General features: G+C 35.4%; 1 long non-coding RNA gene across 1 annotated transcript; it reads left to right on the top strand.

Annotated features, from left to right (window-relative positions):
* The first annotated feature begins 682 nt into the window (after nucleotides 1–682).
* LOC141816021 (uncharacterized) lies at nucleotides 683–2,952 on the top strand. Its single transcript, XR_012600645.1, has 3 exons — nucleotides 683–1,039; nucleotides 1,117–1,204; nucleotides 2,656–2,952. It is a non-coding gene; the product is annotated as an uncharacterized LOC141816021 (long non-coding RNA).
* The last annotated feature ends 7,655 nt before the right edge of the window (nucleotides 2,953–10,607 follow it).

Raw genomic sequence — 10,607 nt, 5'->3', positions numbered from 1 at the left:
CCCTCTTGCGATCGGCGACGTTTAGGGTTTTCCAAAAAAAATTTCTTTCACAAACCGTAAAGAAAGAAAAATAAATAAATAAATAAATAATATAACGTGAAATATTTCACGTTATATTAAATAATATATATTTAATTTATTCCTTTTAATTATGAATCGTATAATAAATTGGACATAATCCCAATTCAACCTATTTATAATTAGTTTTGAAACAAATTTGCCAATCACAAAAAAAAACGTGATTTTGTAAATCATGAAATACGAAGAAACATAAATTTGGCTCTAATACCAATTGAAAGAACTTGTAAATCTTAAATGGTATAAGTTCTATAAAATCGGATAAGAATTTTAAATAGAAAATACAAAAATAAGGATCTAATTTCTACGAATAACATGATTTAATAATTAAATATAAAAATAACGATAAGGAACCTGTTTGGAGAGTCATTGTAATTGTCCTTCAACGCCAACTGCTTAATCCCTGTGGAAGAAAATAAAATGAAAATGAAAGAGAGATTTTCCAAGGGAATTAAGATATAATGCCGTCAAACCTTCGTTAATGAAAAATGAATTTAAGATATGGGCTTAATAGGTCGGGGTTTGGGTTAAACCCGAAACCCATTAGGAATTCTTTTTTAAAAAAAACAAAACAAAAGGGAGAAAGAGTCGCGGTTCCGCCGATTGAAACCGCGACCTCGTCACGGCGTGGAACGCAGAGGCGTGGGATAAGAGAGGGGGAAACGCTGGCGGATCGAGAACCCTAATCGCCGATACCTCCTCTGCTCACTGTCTTCTTCTCCCTCCTCAGTGCGACGCCGCCTTTGCCCTCTGTTGGTGTTCGGCCGCAACCCACCTCCACGTTGCCAGGCGCGATTGATCCCTCTGTGCGATCTTCTGTCGCCGCAGCGAGGTTGAGCCGTCGACGTCTGCAGCCAGCCGCCGCCTCCGGTTCTCCTTCCCGAACAGAGATCTCCGAGCGTCGCCTCCCTTCCTCTCTCGCGAGTTCAAGAGCCGAAAGTTCTAGGCTTTAAGAACTAAGGTAAGATTCTGTGATTTCTGTTGGGATTTCGTTGGATTTCTTAGAGTTCTTGATTCGAGGTTGAACTGAACTCCTAGATTTGGTGGAGTTGTCGGCGGTGCTTGACAACGGGGGGAAGGATTGAAATTGGGCTGGAATCTAGGGTTTATACGGCTTCAATCGGAGGTAAGAATGTTGTGTTGTTGTTTGGTGTTTGTGGGAATGATCGGTTGATATTGATTATGTGGGATAGACATTTGAGATGCAAACTGATAGAATCATACTGATAAAGTTAGCTATTGCTATGATACTGCTTTTAAAAACAACCAAAATTCAAAACAGAACATAGGGGCGGAAGCATGGCTTTCAAGCAAGTGTTTGATATGCTTATGGCTCTATAAGATTCATAACATTGATGATTAAAACGATAGGATAAAGATGCATTTTTATTTCGTCACGTAAAAAGAGGTAAAGCAAGCAGTTCACTTATTCAGGTTTATGCTTGAAGAAATTTGATTCAATTTAATGATTATTTCATGATTTCATCTGTTCGTTTTAAATAATTCTTAAGAAGTGCTACTAGTTTCAGGAACAGGAAATAATCAGTATGCCTTAGAAAGAGAAAATAAAAGTTTAGATGATAATAAATAGGATCCAAATAGTAGATTAGTCTAACTCCGGGTTAGATTGATTTGGATGGGGTAAACCATCCTTAAACTTTGGCTAGGGTTCTTGGATGGGAGTTATATATATATGTCATTGCATTTAGGAACATTGTTATTCTTATTGCACGACTTTGATGGTTGATCTTATTACACACGAGGGGTTCTTTATCGAAGTGCGTATATCAGGTGGGTACCTCTCTGCTGGGTTAACACAGGATTGTTTATAAGTGTATATTTAATTTTGTTGTTAATTACTTGGTTGATTATCTTGCTATCTTAGTTGTGATCCTGATCTATGATACTTTGTTACGGTTTCCTACTGTTGTCCTATGGATGATACTTTACTGTGTTTAGTACCTTACTCGTTGTTCGATACCATTGTATGATCTGTTGATTATACCTGATTAGACATAGATTTAGCTGTTGCACTGAGCATCATGACGCATACATGATAGTAGTAGATATGTTGTTCATCATTGTTGTTGTTGTTGGACTCACTTGTCGCTGTGTGATAGTGACACAAGAGTGAGAGCAGTTGTTGTGCTAAGTTGGGTGTAACCAGGGCTGGCCCTCCAGATCCTGCCCGCTCCCCACTTATTAGTAGTGATTTGTTGTTGGAGCAAGTGCAGCTTTCCTGTCGTGCGCCTCAGTTCACTGCACTGGGTGAGTGTCTGGGGGGTGACGAGTGCAAACAGTGACATGCATTGCATATGTGCATACATTGTTGATATTAGTTTGCTGCATTTATGATCATTGCATTGGTCATTACACAACTGTAGCTATTACACTTGTTGATATATGTGCCTATGACTGAATTGCATGATATTTGCTGTTATACATAGATTATTGATCTTGTATGCTATCTTGTTGTTATCTTATATATTTTTATGTTGTGCAACTACTTGTTTATACATACTGAGTATTTTATACTCACTATCCAGACCCTGGGGGGTCTCTTTGTTTTCTCTCCAGGTAATAGGTGAGGAGGTCATTTGAAGCTTGGAGATTTGCCAGTCTGCCCAATCTCACAGTAGGAGGAGTCACATTATCTATCGTATTTTCTGATTCTTTTGGTTTATTCTTGTTTATTCATGTTATAAACTATTCGTCGTTTTATTTGGTTGGGTTTTGTGTCATGTTAGATGGTGGTTTTGGTATGTGGTGTGGACTTACATTTTAGTAGGCTTCCGTTGCGGTATATTTAGCTATTATAAATTGTGGAATTTTTATTATTTCTAATCGTGAGCAATATCGTGGTGTTTTGTGATTTGTTTGTAGTTGTGTATCAGTATATACTTGTGATATATGTGTGGTTGTGGCCGTGATGGCCTTGAGTGATTTAAATAGTATTGGCTGTGTGAGCCTTTTTATATCATGATGTATTTTGGAATGTTGGATTGTTACAGGGGAGATGTTGTCGAAATTTTTCGGACGACCATCTTTCGGGGTGTAACAACGAAGGCAATGCCAATTTCCCTAAACCCTCAGGGACCAAATCCTATATAGAGATATTCAATCCATTATCAGTCCATAGATAATAACGGAACATACTGTCTTATTCTATATATTTAATCTCTATTCGATAATCTTGGAACGGATTAAAATAAATTTAATAAATTTAATTCATATTCAATAATACCAGAACGGACTAACGGATTTTACATATTTTAATTTACCTCTAATAATCCGAAATCCGATGAACTTTAATTAGATCACTTGAATGGATTCGGTTCGTATCCGCATATACAAATTACACTTAAGCCCACTTTTAAAAAATTAAATCCAACATAGCCGACTTCTCAATAGCTAATTTCTCTATAGTCGATTCCTTGACGGTTGACTTCTCTGTAGTCGACTCTTTGATAGTTGACTTCTTTGTTGTCGACTTCTCGATGGTTGACTTTTACATAGTCAACTTCTTGGTAATTGACTTTGACTTAGTTGCAGAACTGGTGCTTATTCATCATAAAGTTAATAAAAGCCATTTCCCATGGGGTTACCCCTCGTTCTTGGATTGGAACATTTTAGTCCAGTCGTCAATTTAGATTATGCCCCTTGGGTTGGTCAATCCTGTCAAACAATTCAAACTGATTGAATTGAAATTTTATCAACCCATTTTAAAATGGATCCAGATGGACCAGTTAGCCCAAGCCCACAACATACACAAATTGGTCTGTGGTGGACTTGGGTTGACCTGCGGATTGAGAATTTTTTTTTTTTAACTTGTAATGAGGAGGCATTGGTTGCTGTTGACCGCTTGACTTCAATATGTAGCCGTATTGCAATGGATGCTAGTAAAAGTTGTCTATTATTTTAAATGGATGTCAAAAATATATTTCTCGATGATATAACAATCTCCCTGGCTATGAACATCCTCCTAATAAGGTTTGCAAACTTCGCAAAATACTATATGGTCTCAAACATGCTCCTCGAGCATGGTTTGCCAAATTTAGTTCTACTATTGGACATCTCGGCTTCCAGTTTAGTTCTTATGATCATGCCTTATTCATACTCAAAACAGATCAAGGGAGTACTCTACTTTTACTATACGTGGATGATATGATAACCACTAGCGATGACACAAATGGGCATCCATGTTCTCAAATCCTTTCTTCATCAGCAATTTTAAAAGAAAGATCTTGAAAACTTAAGTTATTTTTGGGTATTGAAGTATCATTTGATGCATCAGGGTTATTACTTGTCATAAGCAAAGTACGCCATAGATTTCATATCTCAGGCTAGTATCACTGACACAATAATTGCTAGTACACCATTTGACTTCACTGAGCATTTGTCCACTACTGATGGTACTTCTCTCAGTGATGATATGCTTTATAGGCAACTAGTTGGAAGTCTTATATATCTCACTGTCTCTTGATCAGATATTGCCTATGTCATTCATATTATTAGTCAGTTCATGTCAATCCCTCGTACCACTCATTTTTCAGCATTACTTTGCATATTATGATACATTTGAGAAACTTTATTTCATGGACTACACTTTTCTCACTCATATCCTCTGGAGTTGCGAGCATATTCTAAACTAATTGGGTTGGTGACCCAACTGATCACCTATCCACCATCAGATAATATTTTTTTTCTAGGTACTTCTCTCATTTCATGTCATATCAAAAAATAAATTGTTGTGTCCCGCTCCAATACTCATGTAGAATATCAAGCCTTTGTAGATACTATCTCTGAACTTTTATGACTACCGTAGTTATAAGAAATAATACACTACATAAAAATGCAGTATGAAAACGCAGCATGATACACTATAGATCTGGGTCATACATCCATGTAGTGTAGTGTATCATGCTGTATTTTTATGCTACGTTTTCATATAGTATACTATTTTTTGATGGTTATTTCAAAATATGGGTGTTTATTTGTCTTCCGTTGTCCCGCTCTTCTTTGATAATAACAACGCCAGGTAGATTGCCCACAATTATGTCTTTCATGAACACACCAAATATGTGGAGATTGATTGTCATTTGTTTGGACATCATGCCGCTCATGGTACAGTTGTTGCTCTAGAGTTGATTCTCATATTATCACAAGCTTAGATCAGATATTTTCACCAAATCTCATCCACCTCTACAATTTTAAGGTCTTATCTACAACCTCAAGTTGTCCCATGATATTCCATCTTGGGATTGACGGAAAATTAGTGTCTATATGAAAATAGATTATAATTATAATCAATTAATATATTATCTTCGGGGAGATAGTTAATGAGACTAATTGAGATTTATTATAATTATAATCAATCATAATTAATTAAGGATCTCCATTTAGTCTTTCAGGAAGATCAAGGCAGTGCCGACTTTAAGCATAGGCCATTAAGGCTTATGCCTAGGGTCTCAAATTTAGAGGGGCCCATTTTTTATATATTAATTATTATATATATATATATATATATATATAATTATTTTATATATATTATGAGAATAAAAAATTATTAAAATATCTTTTTTGGATTTTAGAAAGATTTTGTATGATCATTGGATTTTGTAGAGATTTGATATGATTCTAATATATTTAATATTTTTTAATTTTTAAAACTCTAATTTACTAGTTTCTTTACATTTCTCTCCTTCCTTCCTTATTAACCTAATAATCTATTTTGATCAACATCAAACATTTTACTAATTATTTGATAGCTTATTTTTTCTCCTCAAAACATTTCCGAGATCATTACAAGAGGTGCAAGGAGAGGAACGATCAAAATAAAAAAAATCTTTATTACAGATTTTTTGGTGATTTTAAAACCTGAAGGTATCGTCTTCCTCATTTCCCTATCAAATTTTTTTTTTATGCTTATGTTAATTTCTTATTTTTTTATTAATGATTATTATTGTAAACTTATAATCTTATTAGTTCACATTAGAAACTTGTGATTTATCTTAATATTTCATCTTTATTTTGAATATTTCAAATTTATTCTCAAAATTTTAGATTTTTTTATTCTGAATATTTTATTTTATTTTTATTTACTAAATTACTCTCATATTTTAATTATGATAAAATTTTATCAATATAATAATTCTAGTTTCAAATTTTGTAGGTCATTTGTCGAACTTTAAAATATCATTAGATTAAAATTATAAGACATAAATTAGGTTTTATTATTATTTAATTTTAAAATATTTTTATTTCTATTAAAAAATTATTATTAAAATTTGAATATGAAAATTTAATTAATAATTTTGCATCTCACAAAACTAAAAAATTTAATTTTATATAAAAAATTTATTTTTAAAATTAATATTTTAATTTATTTTAAAGAATTTTTAAACCCACCAATGTTAATAGCGATCTCAAGTTCGAATTAAAAAAATGTGATAAAATTTTTTAAAATAATAATTATTATTTAAAAAAAAAAATTTACCTAGGATCTCTAGTAGACTTGAGCCGCCCCTCGGTCAAGGGCACCTCCGATGGCCAAAAGAAGTGAGATGGTGTCTGTGGATTGCCGGCTATGGTTTGTTCCGTTTCTTCTGTAGTCGTTGAAACACACAACATTGATTGGTCTTGTTTGTGACTGCATCCGGCTCCTCAACGAGAGTAGGAACAATTCCGAGGGGCTGCTCCATGATTTAAGGCGGAGTTTCCAGCCTTGGCCGACTCAGCCAACGTCATTCTCTCACCCGCCGATCTCCGTTGATGCTGCTGATTGCGTATTTTTCGCCCTACGACAACGCTGTCCGACCTCTTCCTTTCCCTTCCCGTGGGTGTAAGTTGTTGATATTGTTGTTTCCAAATAAAGAATTATAGTTTGCAGGTTCTCTATGCAACGATGTGGAGAAGATGTTCGACGCAATGTCTGAACTAAACTGGCATAGGATGCTCCATCGGATTGGTCGCCTCATCTGTCCGCTGGTTCATAAAGTCATTGACTTTAGGTGATGAAACCCCAAATTGAGACATCATGTTCGTTTGCAAGACAATGGTTTGCTGCTATCAGCTTGTTGGGTTTTTCATTACTGAAGGACCTATCGTCTAGTATTATATTTCAACGTCCTTACTTTAGAACTCCGGATGAACTCAATATGACTTGATTTATATAATGAGGATTGACTGATTTTTTCATTGACAAGCCATATCGTGCAGGATATGATTATCAGGGAACACATTTTTTGTCAGCAGAGCTGTGGTTTTGATATAATAACAGAGATTTTTTAGTAAGATAGGTGGCAAAATATTATTGTTTCTTTTTCCAATCTACCGAAGAATGGACTCTTTGATTTTTTTTTTTTCTTATGAACACCAAGGGATTGGAAAAAAAAAAAAAAAAGAGATGCTCTCAAGGACTGCTTGCTTTGAGCGCATGATGGAAATTTGGATTGCAGAAGCATTTGTTTAAATTGGAGCCATAGCACAATGAATATTATTGCTCCCAATATGTAAGCCGAGGCTGGAGGTATGCTAAGCTAGACCACGTTGTTGGCCAGAATTTATTTCCTATCGAACAACTTAGAGTTTTCCACTGGTAATCTCAAAGAGTTTTCACTGACAAGATAAGTCACATATTTATCATGGCCGCTTTTAATTTATTTTTCAATAACAATATCATCTGGCAGTTTATACGATGGAGTATTTTTTCTGCCTATGTTCAAGTCGGGATGAACATATCTAGTATGGTTATTTTCTTGCCAAGTTATTCTTTGGAAGTTGTGGATATTTTTTATTAAGCCATTCTTTTGGAGATTTTCATTTCTTCCAGTGTTTATCATTTTTACCTGATTGCATTAACCAAGAGAAATGCCAGCGAAAGTCTATTTTCCATATGAATTAACCATGATCAAGTTAGTTTATGTTCATCAAAGATGGCCTTCTGTGATTCAAAGTTTTATTTGGAGACTCCTTCTCCACTTAGACTAATGATATATCAAGTGAAAGTAGTTTTAAATTCAGCTTCAGAGTTACAGATTTGTATGAAGCAGTTACAAAAATCAAATATTCATAGGACTATTTGGAAACAATCCTTGTTTGGTGGCTCAGCTTATCAGTAACTATCTTGGAAAATATTTTAGAGATATACTATTTGATACATTATGCTGTATAAGTTCTTTTTCAGCCAAAATATAGCAAGGGGCACCCAAATGGTATTGTGAGTGCTTCAGATTCTGTTGTCTTTCTCCTCAAAGTTCAGTTAGTTATACTCTTCTAGGAGTCACTAATGTAACATGCTATGATGGCTATGAAGGAATATATCCCCAAATCACACCATTGCAACAGAATGCTTTAGCACTTAAGACAAGCATCATCTTCATCTACTTCTGTTTTATTTATGAATTCTTTTGCAAGTGCAATTGAGGAGAAAATCAAGTTCAGCTCCTGAAGCATATGTACAACCTCTACAGAAATGTAAATTAAGAAATTATCAGTTACTTCAAAAAATCTTATCTCCAGCAGAGTTAGGCTTTAGCTTCCTGATGAACCTCTTCCGGGGACAAAAGCACAAACGCTCATGATTTCTTCTTTACTTCTTTTATAATGCACTTGTATTATTAATTTGCTAATCTTTGTCGTACTGTTTTTATCCATTCATAAATAAATTTAATACTTGTAAGTGTCTCTAGAAATTCTCAGGTACTTCACAAATTTGTCCGGGATAGGGTTGCATACAACAAACTCTCACCATCCTAGATGGTGCAAAACTTTCTTCTATCCGAAATAGAGTTGCCTACAACAAACTCAGTCGTTTGAGACTATGTAAAATTTTCCTCTATCCGTCCTACAACGAATTATCATCGTTCGAGATGGTATAAAACATTTCTCTGTTCGGAATAGAATCGTCTAAAATAAACTCTTACTGTCTGAGACGATACAAAATTTTCCTTTGTTTGGGATATTCATCTACAACAAACTCTCACCATTTGAGACAGTGCAAAACTTATTTGTTTGGAACAAAGTTGCCTACAACATCTCACCATCCAAGATGGTGTAAAAATTTCCTCTTCCAGAGACAAAGTTGCTTATAATAATCTCATTGTCCAAGATAGTGTAAAATTTTCTCTATCAAAGACAAAGTCACCTACATATTTTCCTCTATTAAGGGTAGCACTGTCAACATATTGTCCTCTGTCAGGAATAGAGTTGCTTACAATAAATATTCTTCTGTCAGGGATAGAGTCATCATTTATTCTTCCGATTAGGACTTAGTCGTGGATTGGTTTTACCCCCTAAGTGTTCATGTCATCATCTTTATACTGGCGTCTCAACCATATGGACTTTAGCGTCAAGGACCTCGGAGTCACTGGTGCATTAATTGTCCAGTCAGTCAGACTATGTCCTCCTTCGACTAGATTTGAAAGGGATGCTTGTGATGCGGAGGTAAGTAAGGAGGTCTATGTGGCAAGCCCTTGACTGGGTCAATATAAAAGCTACATAAATTATGGTCAGATTCGGTCAATGTAGGAGTTGTGGTAGGTTTTAGACTCTTGACCTCTCAGACTCCCAACTTGCGAAGGGACATAACATGCAAAGGGATGCAACAAGCGAAGGGACATGGAAAGCGAAGGGGTACAATGGTTATTACAACAATCTTTAATGGGATACACCCTTTGACCTTCTCTCCAAAAGGTATGCCTCTCCAAAAGGTATGACTTTTAGACTTCTTTCCCTATGTAAGGTGAGGGGAGGGAAACTCTAGGTGAGGGTGCTATGCTATGTATCATCATCTATCTCATGTCAATTACGATTTCTTCACTTATTTCTTTGTCCACTTTTCTATTCTGACTTGAGTGTCGAAAGGGCAACACCAAGGTGTGTCTTGGCCCGCCCTTCTAACTTCTTACTGTCTTCTCAAAGGTAGTCGACTTCTTTATAGCCGGCTCTTCGGTGGCTGACTTCTTTGTAATCGATTTCTCTCCTCAGTGGCTTATTTCTTTGTAGCCGATTTTTTTGTAGTTGACTCCTCGGTAGTTGACTTTTTTATAGCCGATTTCTCTGTAGTCGATTCTCTATAGCTGATTTCTCTATAGTCGATTCTCTGTAGCTGACTCCTCAGTGTCTAACTTCTTTGTAGTCAACTCCTCGGTGGATGACTTCTACATAGTCGATGTCTATAATCGACCTCGACTGATTTTTGTAGAATTGGTGTTGAGTCATCATAAAGTCAACAAAAGCAATTTTCCATGGGATTTGACACACTCCTCGTTCTCTAATCGAAACATGTGGCTTATAATCATTTATAGATATATCAGGATCTAAGCAAATCTCGCAACAAGAGTCAAGTAGCACATGTTTAAGATTGTTTATTGCCAAGAATGACTTCCTTGATGCTGAGGGCAATCCTATAAAGTTGCTATTTTGTAACATCCTCCTTGTAGCATAAAATTTGCTCTTGTTTCTAATAGAATTGCTCTTAGATAGGCAATATCATTGTTACGTCTTGGGAAATGACTGTCCGAAAAATT

The sequence above is a fragment of the Curcuma longa genome, unplaced genomic scaffold, assembly GCF_044706935.1.
Source record: "Curcuma longa cultivar G26 ecotype Majalengka, Jawa Barat unplaced genomic scaffold, ITB_CL_G26_1.1 contig_13983, whole genome shotgun sequence".
Lineage (NCBI taxonomy): Eukaryota > Viridiplantae > Streptophyta > Magnoliopsida > Zingiberales > Zingiberaceae > Curcuma > Curcuma longa.
Note: the sequence above shows the minus strand (reverse complement) of the source record. Positions and strands in the feature narration are given on the sequence as shown.